The sequence below is a fragment of the Hemicordylus capensis genome, chromosome 1 (genome assembly GCF_027244095.1).
Source record: "Hemicordylus capensis ecotype Gifberg chromosome 1, rHemCap1.1.pri, whole genome shotgun sequence".
In the NCBI taxonomy this organism is placed as follows: domain Eukaryota; kingdom Metazoa; phylum Chordata; class Lepidosauria; order Squamata; family Cordylidae; genus Hemicordylus; species Hemicordylus capensis.
Genome location: NC_069657.1, coordinates 316,904,927 through 316,922,312, shown reverse-complemented (window position 1 = coordinate 316,922,312; position 17,386 = coordinate 316,904,927). Strand labels below are relative to the sequence as shown.

The following is a 17,386-nucleotide window of genomic DNA, read 5'->3' as shown; positions in this document are numbered from 1 at the left end:
TCATTCTGAAGCTCTGCTGGCATTTTGCTCTTCATGCTTCCCCCTCCCCTCTCTATACACTACTGTATCAGGCTTCTGGAAGAAAAAGTGGCTGCTTCCTGACATGGATGCAAAATCAGGGAGAAACACTTGTAATACCAGTTCTTTTCTTCACAGCACATGATGTTGCTTAGACAAAGACATGTGAAGCCACCACCAGACGGCCAGGCCTACCTATACCTTATGCACTGGTATAAATCCATGTTACAATTAAACAGTAACAACAAAATGAATTAACATATATATCCTATTCTGTTGTAACATATTACAAAGAGTATGAGCAGCCAGCACTCTGTGAGAGCTTGGAGGATCTCCTTTGGTAGAAATACATGTGATTGTATGTATAAAATATAAACATGATGTTTTATTGCACTGGCCATAGAAACTAGCCCTGAGATTATAGAAAGATACTGAAAGGGGCATCATTTGCTAAATTGCAGATGTTGGTTCTGGCCTCCAGTGACATTTTAGTTCGTCACCGAAAATGATCTCTTGATCAAGATTCTGGTGTACATTTACAGGAAAAGAGTTTGCACAGTCAGGAAGGTCACTTTAAAGAGAGCAGGATGGAGGCTCTACCATTATTTCCGGAAGCCGCACAAATGCATGAATGATCAGTCTTGCTAGCAGAAAAGGAATTATATCCGTTACAAGCCTTGCATGGTGCTGTTAACACTTAGTTCCTGTTGTGCCCTTCAAACAGAATCAGTGAACCTTAAAGTATCTACAGAAGTTTCACTATGCTCAACACACTTCTAAGGAGTGTTCTTCAAATCCTTTGGATACCAGGTGTTAAAGGAAGTCCCAAGCTAGGACTCGAAAAATGTAAATAATCATGCTGCCTCACTTATTAAGCTTCTTTGCCACGGAAGATTTGGCAGAATGAAAGCCAGCTGAAAAATAATTTGTGCAGGCAAGCCTGAGGCTTCCTGATGAGAGTTCTTAAACACATAGCTGATTTATATAGCAGGCAATAAGTTAACAGTGTGTACTCTAGAAAATTATTAAAATACTACAACATCCTTAAACATATTTGATTTTCAGAATGCTCTGGAGAAAGCATACAAAGAGAAAAAAGTAAATGGATAGCGCTGTATTAATAAATAATAATAATAATAATAATAATAAATCAGTGCCCAACATCCTCACTAATAGTAAGGAGGTGCAGCATGCAAAGTGCTTCCACACTATTTAGTAATGCAGTCATGCTGGGCATGTGGGGGGGGTGGATTTTCACCAACTCCCCTTCCTGGGAGCACTCCCTGCAACCAAAAAATAAGCCCGAGGGTCACACAGCCCTCAAGGACCTACTTCTGGGTTGCAGGGAGCACTTTCAGAAGATGGGGGAATCTGAGGAAATTGCCCCCCCCACACACACACAGTGTGACTCCACATAAGTAAATGCTGTAGAGGCACTTTGCATGCTGCACCTCCTTTATTTATTTATTTATTTATCTTGTATACTGCCCAAACTTTCATCTCTGGGTGGTTAACAATGACATAAAAACAATTAAAACAAATATAAAAGGGTAAAACAGTTTAACAATTTAAAAACAGTATAAAATTAAAACCTACAAATTTAAAAAGCTGAAAAAGCTTGGGTGAAGAGATGGGTCTTCACATGTTTTTTAAAAATAGTCAGAGATGGGGAGGATCGCATCTCAGCAGGGAGCGCATTCCACAATCTCGGGGCAGCAATCAAGAAGGCCCGTCTCCGTGTGGCCATCAGATGAGCTGGCGGTAACTGGAGACGGACCTCCTCAAGTGACCTCAATGGGCAGTGGGGCACAAAATGAAGAAGACGTCCTCTTAAATGCCCAGGGCTTAAGCCGTTTAGGGCTTTATAAGTTATAACTAGCACTTTGTATTCTGCCTGGAAATTGGCAATTTCCAACCAGTTGGCAGCCAGTGTAGCTCCCTCAGCCAAAACCAATTGGCAGCCAGTGTAGCTCCCTCAGCAAGGGAGTAATGTGGTCTCTCCGAGATGACCCGGAGACCAACCTGGCTGCCGCATTCTGAACCAACTGAAGTTTCCCGACTACGTACAAAGGCAGTCCCACATAGAGCACATTACAGAAGTCCAGTCTGGAGGTTACCAACAGATGTATCACTGTTTTGAGGTCATTGATCTCAAGAAACGGACACAGCTGACATATGAGCCGAAGCTGATAGAAAGCACCCCTTGCCACCGCCTCAACCTGAGAAACCAGGGAGAGGTGTGGATCCAGAAGTACTCCCAGACAACGGACCTGTTCCTTTTGGGGAAGTGTGACCCCATCTAGAACAGGTAGGTCAAAATCGTCTCTTTAGTTCTGACCCTGCACAATAAGTACCTCTATCTTATCTGGATCCAGCTCCAGTTTATTCTCCCTCATCCAGCTCATTACTGCCTCCAGGCAGGCATTCAGGAAGATATGCCATCTCCTGAGGAAGCTGACATGGAGAAGTAGATCTGGGTGTCATCAGCATACTGATAACATCCCGCTCCAAATCCCCCGATGATCTCTCCCAGCAGTTTCATGTAGATGTTAAAAAGCATTGGAGAGAGTACAGAGCCTTAAGGGACACCATACTTAAGCTCAGATTTTGAAGAGCAACAGTCTCCAATCGACACCATCTGGAATCTTTCCGAGAGGTAGGAGCAAAACCACTGTAAAACAGTGCCTCCCACCCCCAACCCCCTCAGACGTTCCAGAAGGATACTATGGTCGATAGTACCAAAAGCCGCCGAGAGGTCCAAAAGGACCAACAGAGTCACACTTCCTCTGTCAATTCCCAACTGGAGATCATCCATCAGGTTGACCAAGGCAGTCTCCACCCCATAGCCCGCACGGAAGCCAGTTTGAAATGGGTCTAGATAATCTGTTTCCTCCAAGACCCCCTGGGGCCGAGAGGCAACCACGCTCTCAATTACCTTGCCCAGCCATGGGAGGTTGGAGACAGGCCTATAGTTGCTCAACTCTGAGGGATCTAATGTAGGCTTCTTTAGAATAGGTCTAATGATTGCCTCCTTGAGACAAGGAGGCATCCTGCCTTCCCTCAGAGAAGCATTTATAATTTCCATGAGGCCTCCTACAACAGCCTCCCTGCTAGATAGAACAAGCCTTGTTGGACAAGGGTCAAGAGAACAAGTGGTAGGCCTCACTGCTAAAAGCAACTTGTCCACATCCTCAGGAGTCACAAGCTGAAACCGATCCAGTCGAACCACATAAGAGGAGATGTCAGACACCTCCAATTCAGACATCAAATTAATTGTGGAGTCTCCGTCTAAGTTGGCCCTTATCCAAGAGATTTTATCTGCGAAAAATTCTTTAAACACATCACAGCGGATAACTGAGGACTCTAAATTCTGGTTCAGGGGAGCGGGGGCAGATACTAGTCCCCTCACAACCCTGAACTCTGCCAGATGCGAGTTCGCAGAAGCAATATGGGCAGAAAAGAACCGCTTCTTTGCTACACGTATCGCCTGAGCATAGATCTTTAAAAGTGCTCTATGACATAATCTGTCGGATTTGAGTAGAGTCTTTCTCCACTTATGCTCCAGCCACCTACCTTGCCGCTTCAGCCCCCATAGATCTTCCATATACCAAGGGGACAGTTTTGAAGCAGGTCAGAGAGGATGCTTAGGAGCAATCGTGTCTACTGCCCTGGTGAGCAAGTTGTTCCAATTCTCAACCAGGCCATCAACAGGATCAGCAGAGCCAACATTAAATCCCTCCAAGGCTTCTTGGAATCCTACCGGATCCAATAACCTCTTTGGGCAGACCATTCTAATAGGCCCCCTCGCCCCTGCGGAGGTGGGAAGGGGCTGTAAGTCCGACCTTAACCAGATGGTGGTCCGTCCATGACAACAGGGAGATCGTAGGAGTCCCCACCCATGGAACACCACCCTGATCAGAGTAAAAGACCAGATCAAGCATGTGACCTGCAATATGCGTCAGTCCAGAGACCACTTGGGATAGGCCCATAGTTTTCATGGCCGCTATGAACTCCTGAGCTGCCCCGGACAGATTTGTCCCGAAATTAACATTGAAGTCCCTCAGCACCAAAAGTCTGGGAGACTCCAACGTGAGTTCCGCAACCAAGTCTTTGAGCTCAGTAAGGGATTCCATTGGGCAGAGGGGCAATCGGTACACCAACAGAAGTCCCAATCTATCCTTGGTCCCCAAACTCAAGTACACACATTCAATATGGTCCAATACCCTAACAGGGACCCTGGTAAAGAAGATGTTATCCTTATAGACCACAGCCACGCCACCTCCCCGCCCACATCCCCTCACCCGCTCCTCTACAGAATATCCTGGAGAAAGAAGCTGGGATCAGACTGGGCCACTAGCCTCCCCCAACCAAGTCTTGGTAATACACACCAGGTCGGCCTCTTCATCCATAATCAAATCACAGATGAGTTCTGATTTGTTTTAGACCAACCTGGCATTGTAGAGGAGCAGGGTAAGGTTATGTGGGTTGTTGGAAGTGCTCCCCGAGGTCAAAGAGCTGGCAGGACAGCCAGAAGGGAAGACAGCTATTAGGTTTCTGACTACCCTTCCCCTGGAATGGCCTGCTGACCTGCCAACGTTACTTCTTCTATTCCCTACCACCACTGGAACAGCTGCCGCACGTTCAATGAAGGTGCTCCCTGCCTCCCCATTTCCAGACAAACCCACACACATTGCAACTTCAACCCAATTCTAAAACAACTTAAAACTAATTCAACAGAAGCCCCACTATTGAATGCCTCCCTCTATACAAATAGTTGGACAAAATGTCCCGCCCTCACCCTCATTTCTCTCCCGAAGTGGCTCCCCCAAAGAGGCAACCCCACCACCACTGGCAGTCATCCTATATAAGCTGAGCATCAAGCTCAGCAGGTGGGACTAGGAAAAACTGCCCAGTTACCCTTCCAGCCCCAGTCCTGCAAAGCCTCTCCACAACCAGTCCTGGGGAGAGGCAGATGGCAACCAAGGGGGCAGAAGAGAAGAGGCAGCCAGGCAGGCACCCCAGCCTCTCACTCTGGGGTAGATGTTATCCTCTTCTCCTTCTCTCCAGCAGGCTTCTGGGGGGCTGAGGCCATTGGCAGTTGTCCTAGGCTGAGCAGCAAGCTCAGCAGGTGGGACCAGGAAAAACTGCCCAGTCACCCTTCTAGCCCCAGTCTTGCAAAGCATTAAGTGAGCACATAAACCAGAAAGATTTGCTCCATATATTTTATATAAACACAGAATACTGTAGGAGGAGGGGTAGGATAAGATATACTGGAAACCTCATTTCTTTCTGCTGTATCTAATGGACAAGCAAAATCAACATGCCTGATCTTAAGAGAGGAGGAGAAAGACAGACAACAGAAACAACCTGTTCAAAAACATTGTTTTTTTGTGTTTGCCTTAACAAACTAACATGGGAATAATATCCTTCTGGAGTTAGTAACCCTTTGGAGTTACTTATTAGCAATTTCCACATAATCAATGGCCACAAATATCTATGGGCACAATCTAGCCACTTTGAAACCCCACTTGTGTCAAAAGGGGGAAGTTTAAGCAAATGTTTTACTCTGCTATTGACACCAATAGGGTTTCAAAGTACTTAACTTTGGCTGGATCATACCCCAAGTATTCCCCCCCTCTTTTTTTGAAAAACATTTTTGTTAAGGTTAGTCTATACAGGAACAAAAAACCAAACAAACAGAGTAGAAGTTTCATTTTTACCCAGTCAAACTAAGGTAGCCCTTGTAAGGAATCATAAGCACCACTTCACTCACTATTCTTCTGAAAAAAGCCATTAGGCATGTTTGTCCTGCAATGCTGTTTTAACCAGGCCCACCACACTTTAACACAGGAGGGCCTTTGTTTTAACATCTCCCAGACATTTGCAAAAGCTAAGGTCACATTGCATTCTGAAATTTAATTTGGCAAATCTAGGATCTATGCAACAGATTTTGTTTCAGGAAGTGTGATGCCTCAGTGAAAAGCCCAATTCAGAGAAACAAAGAAACACTTTGGTTTTCCATGGGCATAACATTTTTACTACTTAATTTGGAGACTTTGCTTTTCCCCCTATACAAGACTCAGTTCTTCTACCCTTATTTGTGTACTGTAAATAGTTGCATAAAGTAAAGTGATATGGCTACCATGAGCAAGAATAGCAGGATCTTATCAAAAGAAATAAGTACTGTATATAAATAATATTCTGAAAGCTGATTTCTGTTTGCTTTGTTTCCCAATTTATTAAGCATTTCTACAATGATATCTGTGAGGAGGCAAATGAAATAGTTTATGTATTTATCATTGCATCTCAGATTAGATGCATGGGTTTGTTTATTATGAGATCAATGAGCAAAAATAGTATATTTTAAGATATTAAGAGCAAAATATTAATGTAACCTGCTTTGATCATCATCTAGATTGCACAACATTTTATACTCAAGAACAAATACAAAATATACATGACTATCCAGAAGGATACTCGTATTTAAAAACCAGAGCTTTTTAATTCTGAATGTACACCTGTGATATAATGGGTTAAGAGACTCTCAAATCCTCAGCATCTGAGAGAGAGAAACTGTATAATTACTGAAGTGCCATTGCAAAGCAGATATTAAGTACTCACCTGGTTGCCAGTGGCAACCAGGAATTATGTACAGGCAAGTTGCAGAGTGGGCTTATTCCTTTTTAAAAACTTTTCGCTTTGTCCCTGGGGACAGCAGGCAGCTTTGGCTTCCTACCGATTATATTCCCAGCAGCTATCTATTACGGTTGCCTTGTTTTTATCTTGAACATTCCAGGAAATGACCTTAGATGGGTTGTAGGGTCATTTCCTGATGCGTACTAGAAGGAAAACATAGTGATCAGCAGGAGCCAGCCACAAATGGTATCTGTACTTCAAGCTCTGCTGAAGTTGCTGCTACTCCCACAGGCACAGAAAGAAAGAAACAATTTTAAAAAGAAACAAGACTGCCAACAATACCAGAAATAAAGGAGTGAGGGAGGGAATACAAATATTTTGAGGTGAGGAAAAAATGTGCTTAATCACAAGGCTGGATTATCACTTTCACACATGGCAATTCGCATAGGGGAACCGTACATATATGCAATCAATACCACCAATACTGCAAAGTTAATATGTGATTTCTACCTCTCAAATGCAAACTACCCTGAGCTCTTTGGAAGAAGGGCAAGATATAAATATGACGGAACAGCTGATAGCTTTCCTTGCCTCACTATACCCACAGCAAAAAAGAAAGAAAGAAAGAAAGTCTGCTCCTGTTTTCACTTTTTCTTTGTTCTGAGGATAAGGATTATCATCTTGCACTAGGAGGGAGGTACACCACTGCAGCGGTCTAGTGAAGTAACTCACGAGGTATATTCTGCTTCCTCTTGCCACTGATCCATCACACAGCCTGCAAAGGTTGCTAAGGGAAAACTGAGCACATTTTCCCATTTTCTCTCCAGCTCACCTCATCAAATGGAAGCAGCCTGGGACAGATGCCCCTGTAGTACCCAATGCAGAATCCTGGGAAGGCTGCAGCAGGGGAAGAGAATGCATCAGCACCCTACCTCCCCTGTATAAAATCCACAATAGCACTCCAGATGTAGGAAACTTAAGTAGGAGAAAATGTCCTACTCAGTGAGATGTTTCCAGTCTTCTTAAATCCAGGGAATCTGGGAAACCTCATCTCTGTTCATGTTCAGTGCACCTGCTGCTGGTATGGTTGTAGAGAGACAACTTCGGTGGTGTTCTGTAATAGTTATAAGTCCTGTTTGTGTATTAGAAACCCTCTCATCAGTCATGCAGATAGTATCAATTACAGCAGGGAGAGGGCCCTAGCAGAGGGGGCGGGGAGGAGAGTTCCAATAAAATTTGAAAAATGTAGCAATCCTGGTCCCTATGCCAAAGAAACTCACAATGTAAACACGAGGGAGACACCAGCAACAGCCCCTGGAAAGGACCCTAAGCTGGGAGAACAGGGATAGTTGCTCTCCCCCGCTATATATTAAAAAGTCACCAAAGTGCCTCTTTGCCCAGTTAGCAGGAGTCATTTTTATGCAAATCTTCCCCTACCCCACTTCCCTTGAAAGCAGATTGACAGCTTGTACTGAAAGTTTTATCTTTTCACAGAAATGTAGACAAACAAGAATGTTTTCTTTTCAGTACCCTGTTTTGGTTTTTTAGAAAAGATGAAGAAAATGGAAAGAGGAATGTGTGTATCTATCATCATACTAACCACACACAATCATAGTGCATTTTTCAGCCTGCTATTTTAAGAAACAAATATTCACTTGGGAAGCTTTTCTGTCACAGCAGGTTATCCCTTAATCTTGATTTGAAACATACTTACTCAAACCAAGACCAAAATATACAACACATTCATTATGTATTGTTTATTTGTATTTCATTGCCAAAGTTATCTATGATTTACAGTAGAAACTGTGATCAAGAAACACATCATTTTTTAAAATCAGAATTACACAGCTACTGGCATGCAGTGCCAGCTCATTGCCTCTCACTGCTTGAGGTGAACACTCATAAATATGTCATTAAGGGCTGTGCAGCCTTCAGAGACATATTTTCACATGTTAAGGAGAGATCAGCAAAAATTCCCCCACCTGCTCAGTGGGACTTTGGGTTACTAAACTCTGTGGAGGCACTTTGCACACAGCACCTCTGAACCATTCATGAGGATGTTGGTCTGTGTTTTTTCCAACTCAGAATAAAACTAGTATTGAAAAGACATTGCTTTTTCACAGATTGTAAGCAGATGGCCAGAAGAGTGCACTAAGAAATTAGACAATGTGTTTAAATGCCATGTTGGAAAGGTTGTGCCGCTGAGTGGGTGTCAACTCCTGGCTACCACAGAGCCATGTGGTTCTCTTGACAGAATACAAGAGGGGTTTGCCATTGCCTTCTCCCGCTCAGTATGAGATGATGTCTTTCAGCACCTTCCTATGTCGCTGCTGCCCGATATAGGAGTTTCCCATATTCTGGGAAACACACCAGAGGAGATTCGAACCAACAGCCTCCTGCTCTCTAGGCAGGTTGATTCCCCCTGTGCCATTAGGTGGCTTAAATGTCATGTAGACACTCCATAAAATCCCCATTGGAATTTGTGTTAAGTTGGAATAAATAACTGCCTAGACAAACCACAGGTGTATACTGATTTATAAGTGGTAAGCAGTGATGCAACCAAGCAGTCACTCTTGGGCAGGGTGGATTTGATTTAAATCAAACTGATTTAAATCACGATTTAAATCACTAGCAGGGTGGATAAAAAAAAATCCGATTTAAATCAAAAAAATCTGATTTAAATTTTAAAAATCGGATTTTTTTTTATTTAAATCGGATTTTTTTTATTTTTATCCACCCTGCTAGTGATTTAAATCGTGATTTAAATCGTGATTTAAATCAGTTTGATTTAAATCAAATCCACCCTGCTCTTGGGAGGACATTACACAATCTAGGAGCCATGACCAAAGGAGCACTGTCTGCGCCCATCCACCTGCCCCTGCACCTCATAGTGACGGGATACAGAGCTGGAGCATGAGGTTGATTTAAGTATTCATGTTCGTTCATATTGGAGAAAACTGTCCTAAAAATATTCTGGCCCCAGACTACTTAAGATCATTAAAGGCCAAAAGCAGCACCAAAGAGGAGAGCTGGTCTTGTGATAGCAAGCATAACTTGTCCCTTAGCTAAGCAAGGTCCACCTTGGTTGCATATTAAAGGGAGACTAGAAGTGTGAGCACTGTAAGATATTCCCCTTAGGGGATGGTGGCGCTCTGGGAATAGTAGAAGGTTTCAAGTTCCCTCCCTGGCATTTCCAAGATAGGGCTGAGAGAGATTCCTGCCTGCAACCTTGGAGAAACCATTGCCAGAATGTGTAGATTATCTAGAACTGTTTCAGACCGGCTTTCAGGTGGGTTATGGGGTGAAGATTGCCTTGGTCAGCCTGATGGATGATTTCCAATTGGGAACTGATGGGGGAAGTGTGACTCTGTTGGTCCTTTTGGACCTCGGAGGCTTTCGATACTATTGACCACAGTATCCTTCTGGAGCGTCTGAGGGGGTTGGAGGTGGGCGGCACTGCTTTGCAGTGGTTCCACTCTTACCTCCTGGTCAGATTCCAGATGGTGTCTCTCGGGGACTGTTGTTCTTCAAAAACTGAAGATGGTGTCTTCAGTTACGGTGTCCCTCAGGGCTCCATATTGTCTCCAATGTTGTTTAACATCTACATGAAACCGCTGGGAGAGATCATCAGATTTGGTGCAGGGTGTATCAGTATGCTGATGACACTCAAATCTATTTTTCCATGTCAACATCATCAGGAGAAGGCATAACCTCCCTAAATGCCTGCCTGGAGGCAGTGATGGGCTGGAAGAGAGGTAACGAACTGAGACTGAATCCAGATAAGACAGAGGTACTTATTGTGCGAGGTTGGAACTCGGGAGATGATTTTGACCTGCCTGTTCTGGATGGGGTCACACTTCCCCAGAAGAAACAAGTACGCAGTCTGGGAGTGCTTCTGGACACAAAACTCTCCCTGGTGTCCCAGGTTGAGGCAGTGGCCAGAGGTGCCTTTTATCAGCTTCGGCTGATACACCAGCTGCATCCATTTCTTGAGATAAATGACCTCAGAACAGTAGTACATCTGCTGGTCACCTCCAGACTTGACTACTGCAATGCACTCTATGTGGGGCTGCCTTTGTATGAAGTCTGGAAACTGCAGTTAGTCCAGAATGCGGCAGCTAGGTTGGTCTCTGAGTCATCTTGGAGAGACCATATCACTCCTATCTTAAAAGATCTACACTGGCTGCCAATAAGTTTCCAGGTAGAGTACAAAGTTTTGATTACAACCTATAAAGCCCTAAACAGCTTGGGCCCAGTGTATTTAAGAGAATGTCTTCTTCGCTATGAACCACACCGCCCATTCGTCTGCAGTTGCCACCGGCTCGTCTGGTGGCTACTTGGGGACAAGCCTTCTCCATTGCTGCCCCGAGGCTTTGGAACACACTTCCTGGTGAAATGAGCCTCCCCATCTCTTACAACTTTTAAAAGGGCAGTCAAGATGCATTTGTTCACCCAGGCTTTTAATTAGATACTGTTTTAATTGTGTTTTAATAGTTTTAACTTCTTAAATTTTAAATTGTTGAAATACGTTAATCTTTTTATTGGTTGTTTTTATTGTCTTGTAAACTGCCCAGAGAATTTGCATTTCGGGCAGTATAAAAATATGTTAAATAAATAAATAAATAGACTGAGCTAGATGGACCAATGGTCTGACTCCGTATATGGTAGCTTCCTACGTTCCTATGTGTGTAGCTATAATTGAGTGGATGGGTTCAAAGAACCCAGGCCCACAAGTTCTTGAGGCCCCCGCAGCTCCACCCCCCATCTTCTTCATTATCTCCCTCACTCTGAGGAGCTGCCAGAGAGAGGGGTGAACACAGGCCCCCTCTTCCCTAGCTATGCCCCCAAACAGCACTTTGAATGGAGCCCAGAAGCAAATCAGTAACCAATGAATACAAGCTCTAGTTAACCACCTGGCAGCAGCATTTTGAATCAGTTGTAGTTTCCAACTCAAGGTAGCCTCCCAGAGAATAATACATTACAATCATTCAGGGGATCCCCACTTTAAGCCCCCTGATTATGTTGGACTACAACTCCCATCATCCTCAGGGCTGCAGATATGGGAATTGTAGTCCAACAACACCTGGAGACCCTGGGCTGGGAACCCCTGCAATAATCTTAATATTACACAAGTATAAATGACAAAGTCCAAGTCTGCTTTATCCAGGAAAGGATTCAGCTGGCATACCAGCCTAAACTAGTTAAAAAGCATTCCTGGTGACTACTGGTAGCGGAGAATCCAAGTACAGCACCCAGATCCAACCGAACTCCCAAACTACGAGTTTGATTCCTAAGACGAAATGCAGTTGCATCCGAAACAGATTCTACACCTACCCCTGGATCAACAGAATCCCAACCATCTTGTCTGGATTAAGCTTCAATCTGTTCACCCACATCCAATCCACCACGTGTTCCCGCTAAGGCGTGTGCATGTGCATAAGCTCACAAGTTTTGTGATGTCCTCTCAGTTCAATTTAGATCCCGCTCAGGTTGAATCAGGAAGGCCCCATTCTGAATGTGCATGTGCGAATACACTGCCTTGATACTGCCGCCCAGAAGAAAACTCATTCTGCACACAGATTAAAAAAAAATAAGAGAGAGCACTCTCCACCACTGACTTCAGAGACTGGTTCAGGACCTGCACCATAAACCCCCACCCCTGGGATCTGATGGAAAGGAGAAAGAGGAATAGGTATTGTCCACATGTGACACCAAACTCCCCCTATCCCCCACAAAAGACCAAGTTGTGTGAAAATGAGATGATCTTTAATCAAATATTTAAAAAATCTCAGTACAGAAAAGCAAAGATATATTTTACACCAAATAAAGTGTTAAAAATTTACCATGAAATACTGAGCCCAACACAGGTGCTCTTGGTGTTGAGGTTACCAACAAAAGCCTCCAGAGCTCCAGTGAATGTGTGTCACTAGGAATATATGGTTGCTGCATTGTTCTGCCCCCATTGTGTCCCAATGAAATAAGTGGGGCTTGTTTCTAAACATGATCAGACTGCAAGAGTCTATCCTTTATTTTACAGACCACAGAAAAGCAAAACTGTGTGGAACCTCTGTGTGAAAATAGACAAGGAGTGTAGGTAGCTGTACTAGTACATTAGAAAACCAACAGTAGGGTAATACCTTCATTAAGACCAATTAAAATATCATATATATTAGATAAAGGTATTACCCTACTTTGTGTAAATAGGCCACACACTTGACTCCCAAACCTAGTGCTAGTTATAGTAAACTAACTCTGGCACCCTAGCATAATTCATCCCCAAATCACCCCTCTCACTCATGATGATGCAGCTACACATGTGCGCAAAACTTTATAGAACTGAATCGATCATACAGAGAAGAGCATATCTATCTTCCAGAATGTACCAGTTTTGAGCTGGCAAGATTCCTTCCATATTCAGGCTGAGAAAAGGAATTTTTAACAAAAAGAATAATGTACAAAAACAGATCAGATGTCTGCTACTTAGTTTTGGCTGTCACACATGAAGCAACTCAACACACACGATGCACTGAACAAATGCTTTTATGGGTATCATTAACTCTCTAGCACTTAAAGGAGCGTAAGAGACGTTTTAAAGAATTAAAACAGATAACAGCTATCAACGCCTCTGGCAGATTCTGGCACCAAGAATATTATGTTGCGTTCCTTTTCAAGTTGTAACTTATCCTACCTTTAAATTTCACTTGGAATGCTGTCCAAGCAATCACAAAGCTAATTTTAATCTCATATGGATTTCTTTGGTAAGAAGAGCAGAGGCCTGAAATATAAGCTAACACCATATGTGATGTGTTGTGGCAATTCATCTCTATTATGTCTCACCTCATATGAAAGCAACAAGAGTGTTCAGCATCTTCACAGCTCTGAATTATGACATGCCTTTTGTGCATTCTTGGAATAAATTTACATAGAGATTGCAAAGTACATCTTGTACATGCATATCTGCATTAAACAGGAGCCAGCTCTTCTTTCCATAGCCCAAAGCTCCATTAATATGCTTGGGGGACATATGAATTTTCTCCTATATTTGTACCTTGATTTTGATTCTCCAACTTTAATGCTCAATGCAAAATTTAAAAACAGAGGCTAAGACAAAACCAATCCATGTTTATAAACTGCCTGAAGCAAATTGCAACTCACCCCTTCAAGATCAGACTTCCTTGACAGACCAACTGTAAAGATACTTTAGAATTTACAGATATTGCACTGAAGGACCAAAGAGTTCTCTTAATTAGGGAGATCTCTCCTAGGAGGAGGGGTGATCCTTGTTGGGACTGCAGCAGGAGGAAGGGGTGTTAGAGCCCATAAAAACTTCCCTTCTAGGGCTAATAGCAGCTTTGACCCTTCAAATACCAACATCCCGTTTCCTTCAATGTCCAAGAAGATGCTTCTGGGAGGCCCAGGACCCTAGGTCAGGAAGACCACAGTCCTCCCCTCTCACTGTTCCTCTGCAAAAGATAGTTCATGACATACTGCTTCTGAATCTGGAAGTTCCATATAGTCACCATGCCTAATAGTCATTGATAGATCTGCCATCCATGAATTTGTCTAATTCCCTTTTAAAGCCATCTAAGCTAGTGGAGAGCTGGTCTTGTGGTAGTGAGAATGAACTGCCCCCTTTGCTAAGCAGGATCAGCCTTGATTTGCATTTGGATGGGTTACATGTAAGCACTGTAAGATATTCATTCCCCTTGGGGGATGGGGAGTAGCTCAGTGCCTTGCAAGTAGGAGGTCCCAGATTAACTTCTTGGCACACCCAGGTAGGACTGAGAAAAACTCCTGCCTGAAACCTTGAAGAGCTGCTGCCAGTCAGCGTAGTAGACCAGGGGTTCCCAACCTGTGGTACTCCATATGCTGCTGAATTACAACTCCCATTATCCCCAGCCACAATATATTGTAGCTGGGGGTGATGGGAGTTGTAGTCCAGCAACATATGGAGTACCATAAGTTGGGACCCCTGTAGCAGACAATAATGAGCTAGATGGAACAAGGGTCTGACTCGATATGTATGCATTGATTTTGACTGACTCATATTCATATAAGGCAGCTTTCTATGTTCCTATGATTGGTAATAAATTCAGGACAAACAAAAGTACTTCCTCATACAATTCACAACAAATGTGTGGAATTCACTGCCACAAGATATACTCTGTGACCCTAACAGTTAAGCTGCCTGTAGAAGGCAATACTTGATCAGGTGATTCTCTCTGCAAATACCGCGTACCACTCCAGTCTGAGATAAATACAATAGTGAGAACACAACATGACTGGTTAGTGGGCTGACTGTTTGTTTCAGCCTCCTTCCCCTCCTTCTCACAGAGAGACAGAACAGCAATTAGGGATGTGCATGAACTGAGATTTGCCACCGCCCGGGCGGGAGGGGCGAGTAGCAAGCGGGACCTTTAAAGAGGAGGAGAACAGGTCCTTACCCGCTCTCCACCACCCCATGCAGCTTTCAGCTGCAACGGCGCTCCCAAGAACCCACATGCAGCACCATGTGCGTGCCGGCACCACACGCGGGTTCTTGGCAGGAGTGCCATTGCAGCAAGAGCTGCACAGGGCAGCGGACCTGCTCTCCTCCTTTTTAAAGGTCCCACTTGCCACTCGCCCCTCCCCCAGTGGCACCGAACCTGTGCACCAACCAAGGTGCAGATCCCTAACGGCAATGTGGGGAGGGGGGGGGCTTTGTTTAATGCAATGACTGTTAAGAGGCAACTGAAGACTCTTGAATTGCATTTTCTTTTTCCTTGGATGGGCACAGTCTCACAGCTCATAACAGAGGAGACCTTCCTATGTCCAGTATTTTAGCCATTGATTGTACGGAGACAATCATGGGCCATTTCTTGAATGTAGAAAACAATCTTTGGAGCAACTCTATCAACTAACTGGGGGGAAGTGCACGGAAGTTGATGAGATTGCCTTTTTAACCAAGGCCTCCTGACGTTATCCTCTAGAAGACAAAGAAATGCACTCCCAGTCCTCCATTAATTGATTTAGTAGCTATTGCAGCTGATGTTTCCTTTTAAACTTAGGCCAGGGGTTCCCAACTCTTGGGTCCCCCCCAAATGTTGTTAAGAATATAACTTCTATCATCCCCCGCCACAATGGAAGGCCATCATGACTCGAGATGATAGAAGTTCTAGTCCAACCAGTATTCCCTCTAACAGGGAATTCCAGATGTTGTTGACTACAACTCCTAGCATCCCCAGCTGTGATGGCCTTTGACTAGGAAATGTGGGAGTTGTAGTCAGCAACATCTGGAATTCCCTATTAGAGGGAACACGGAGTCCAACAACATCTTGGGGAGCCAAGGACGGGAACCCCGGACTTAGGCAAACAGCAGGGAAGTACACAGTAGACAGTCTCAAGCAGAACTATATATGCCTTTCATGTTTTCTCACACATGCTACCTCAGGCAGTACTAATTGTTTTGCTTTGTTGTCACTTCCAATTTAAAAATACACTGAGTTTCATTGTTTAGATAGTTGTGAAAACAGATAATGAGCCGGGTCTCACGATCAGTGAGACCCGGTTTGTAAAGCGAAGTGGAGAAAGCGGGCTAAGCCTGCTCTCCCCGCAGACGAGCAGGGCAGGAGCCCTGGGCGGCCGAATCGGCCGCCCACATGACTGCCGGCTCCGTGATGGAGTTGGCGGGGGCTGGGGAGTTGGGGGGCTGCGTGGCCCCCAGAAGCTCCGGTATGCCTTGCACGAGCATGCAGGGCATATTAGGGAGACTCCCGAGCTGGGAGGCTGCTTTTCAGCCTCCCACCGAGGGTCTACTCGTGAGTAACCATGACGCGGAGTCACGCCGCAGCTACTCACGATCCCAAAGACCGGGTTTGTGGAGTGCTCGCTCTGCAAACCCAGTTTAAGGGGTGGGCTACTTGAGCAGGTCACCCGCTCAAGAACCACTAGGCTCGCAGCTGAGCCCGGTGGTTCTCACACCAGCCCGATTTTCTACAATCGTGTGAATAGCCTCACCATCTGTTAGTATTTTAATATGCTGCACTTTCAAGGTGGAAATGGAGTACTGGAATGCAATCACCCAAAACAGAATTAAAAGTTACTTTCTGCCAAACTTTCCATGTTTATTATTATTATTAATTATTATTTAACATATTTTTATACTGCCCAAAACTTGCATCTCTGGGTGTCTCTAGGATACTAGCTTTGCCATTCAATGGTTCATACAGTTTTCTCATAATCTACAGACAATGCTTACTCATAGCAGTAATATCCATCATTTATGTTACCCAGTTACACCAAGTACCCTGTATTAAAATCCAAAACAAGGACTACTATATGAAGAAAATAAACTAGGAGAACCAACACTGGTGACAGTTTATTGTACTTGACAACCCATTACAGTATTAGCAAGAGCACCAAAGTGTTTATGCTTCTCAGGAGATCTTCCTCAAGTACTCAGTAGGACCATTCAGAAGTAATGTAGCCTGGATCTCAGCCAATAGATTTAAAATAAAAAGTAGAATTTCTTAAGTTTGGTTAGTAGGATTTTAGTAGTTTAACAGTTAGAAACCCCTTTTAGAGTTACATGTGCAACCAGATTGGATTTTCTTCTGGATGCACATACCATACATACACACTTAGAATATATGGCCAGCAGCATCTTCCCAGTACATTCATACACACTAACACATTTGTGGCAGTCACACATGCCAAACTACTTGGGGGACACACTTTATATCTTCCACTGAAT

At 44.0% G+C, this 17,386-nt stretch overlaps 1 protein-coding gene across 6 annotated transcripts in view; it reads right to left on the bottom strand.

Annotated features, from left to right (window-relative positions):
* The window catches only part of ANKRD6 (ankyrin repeat domain 6), a 136,748-nt gene that overhangs the window by 118,264 nt on the left and 1,098 nt on the right, over window positions 1–17,386 (bottom strand). The window lies entirely within an intron of this gene.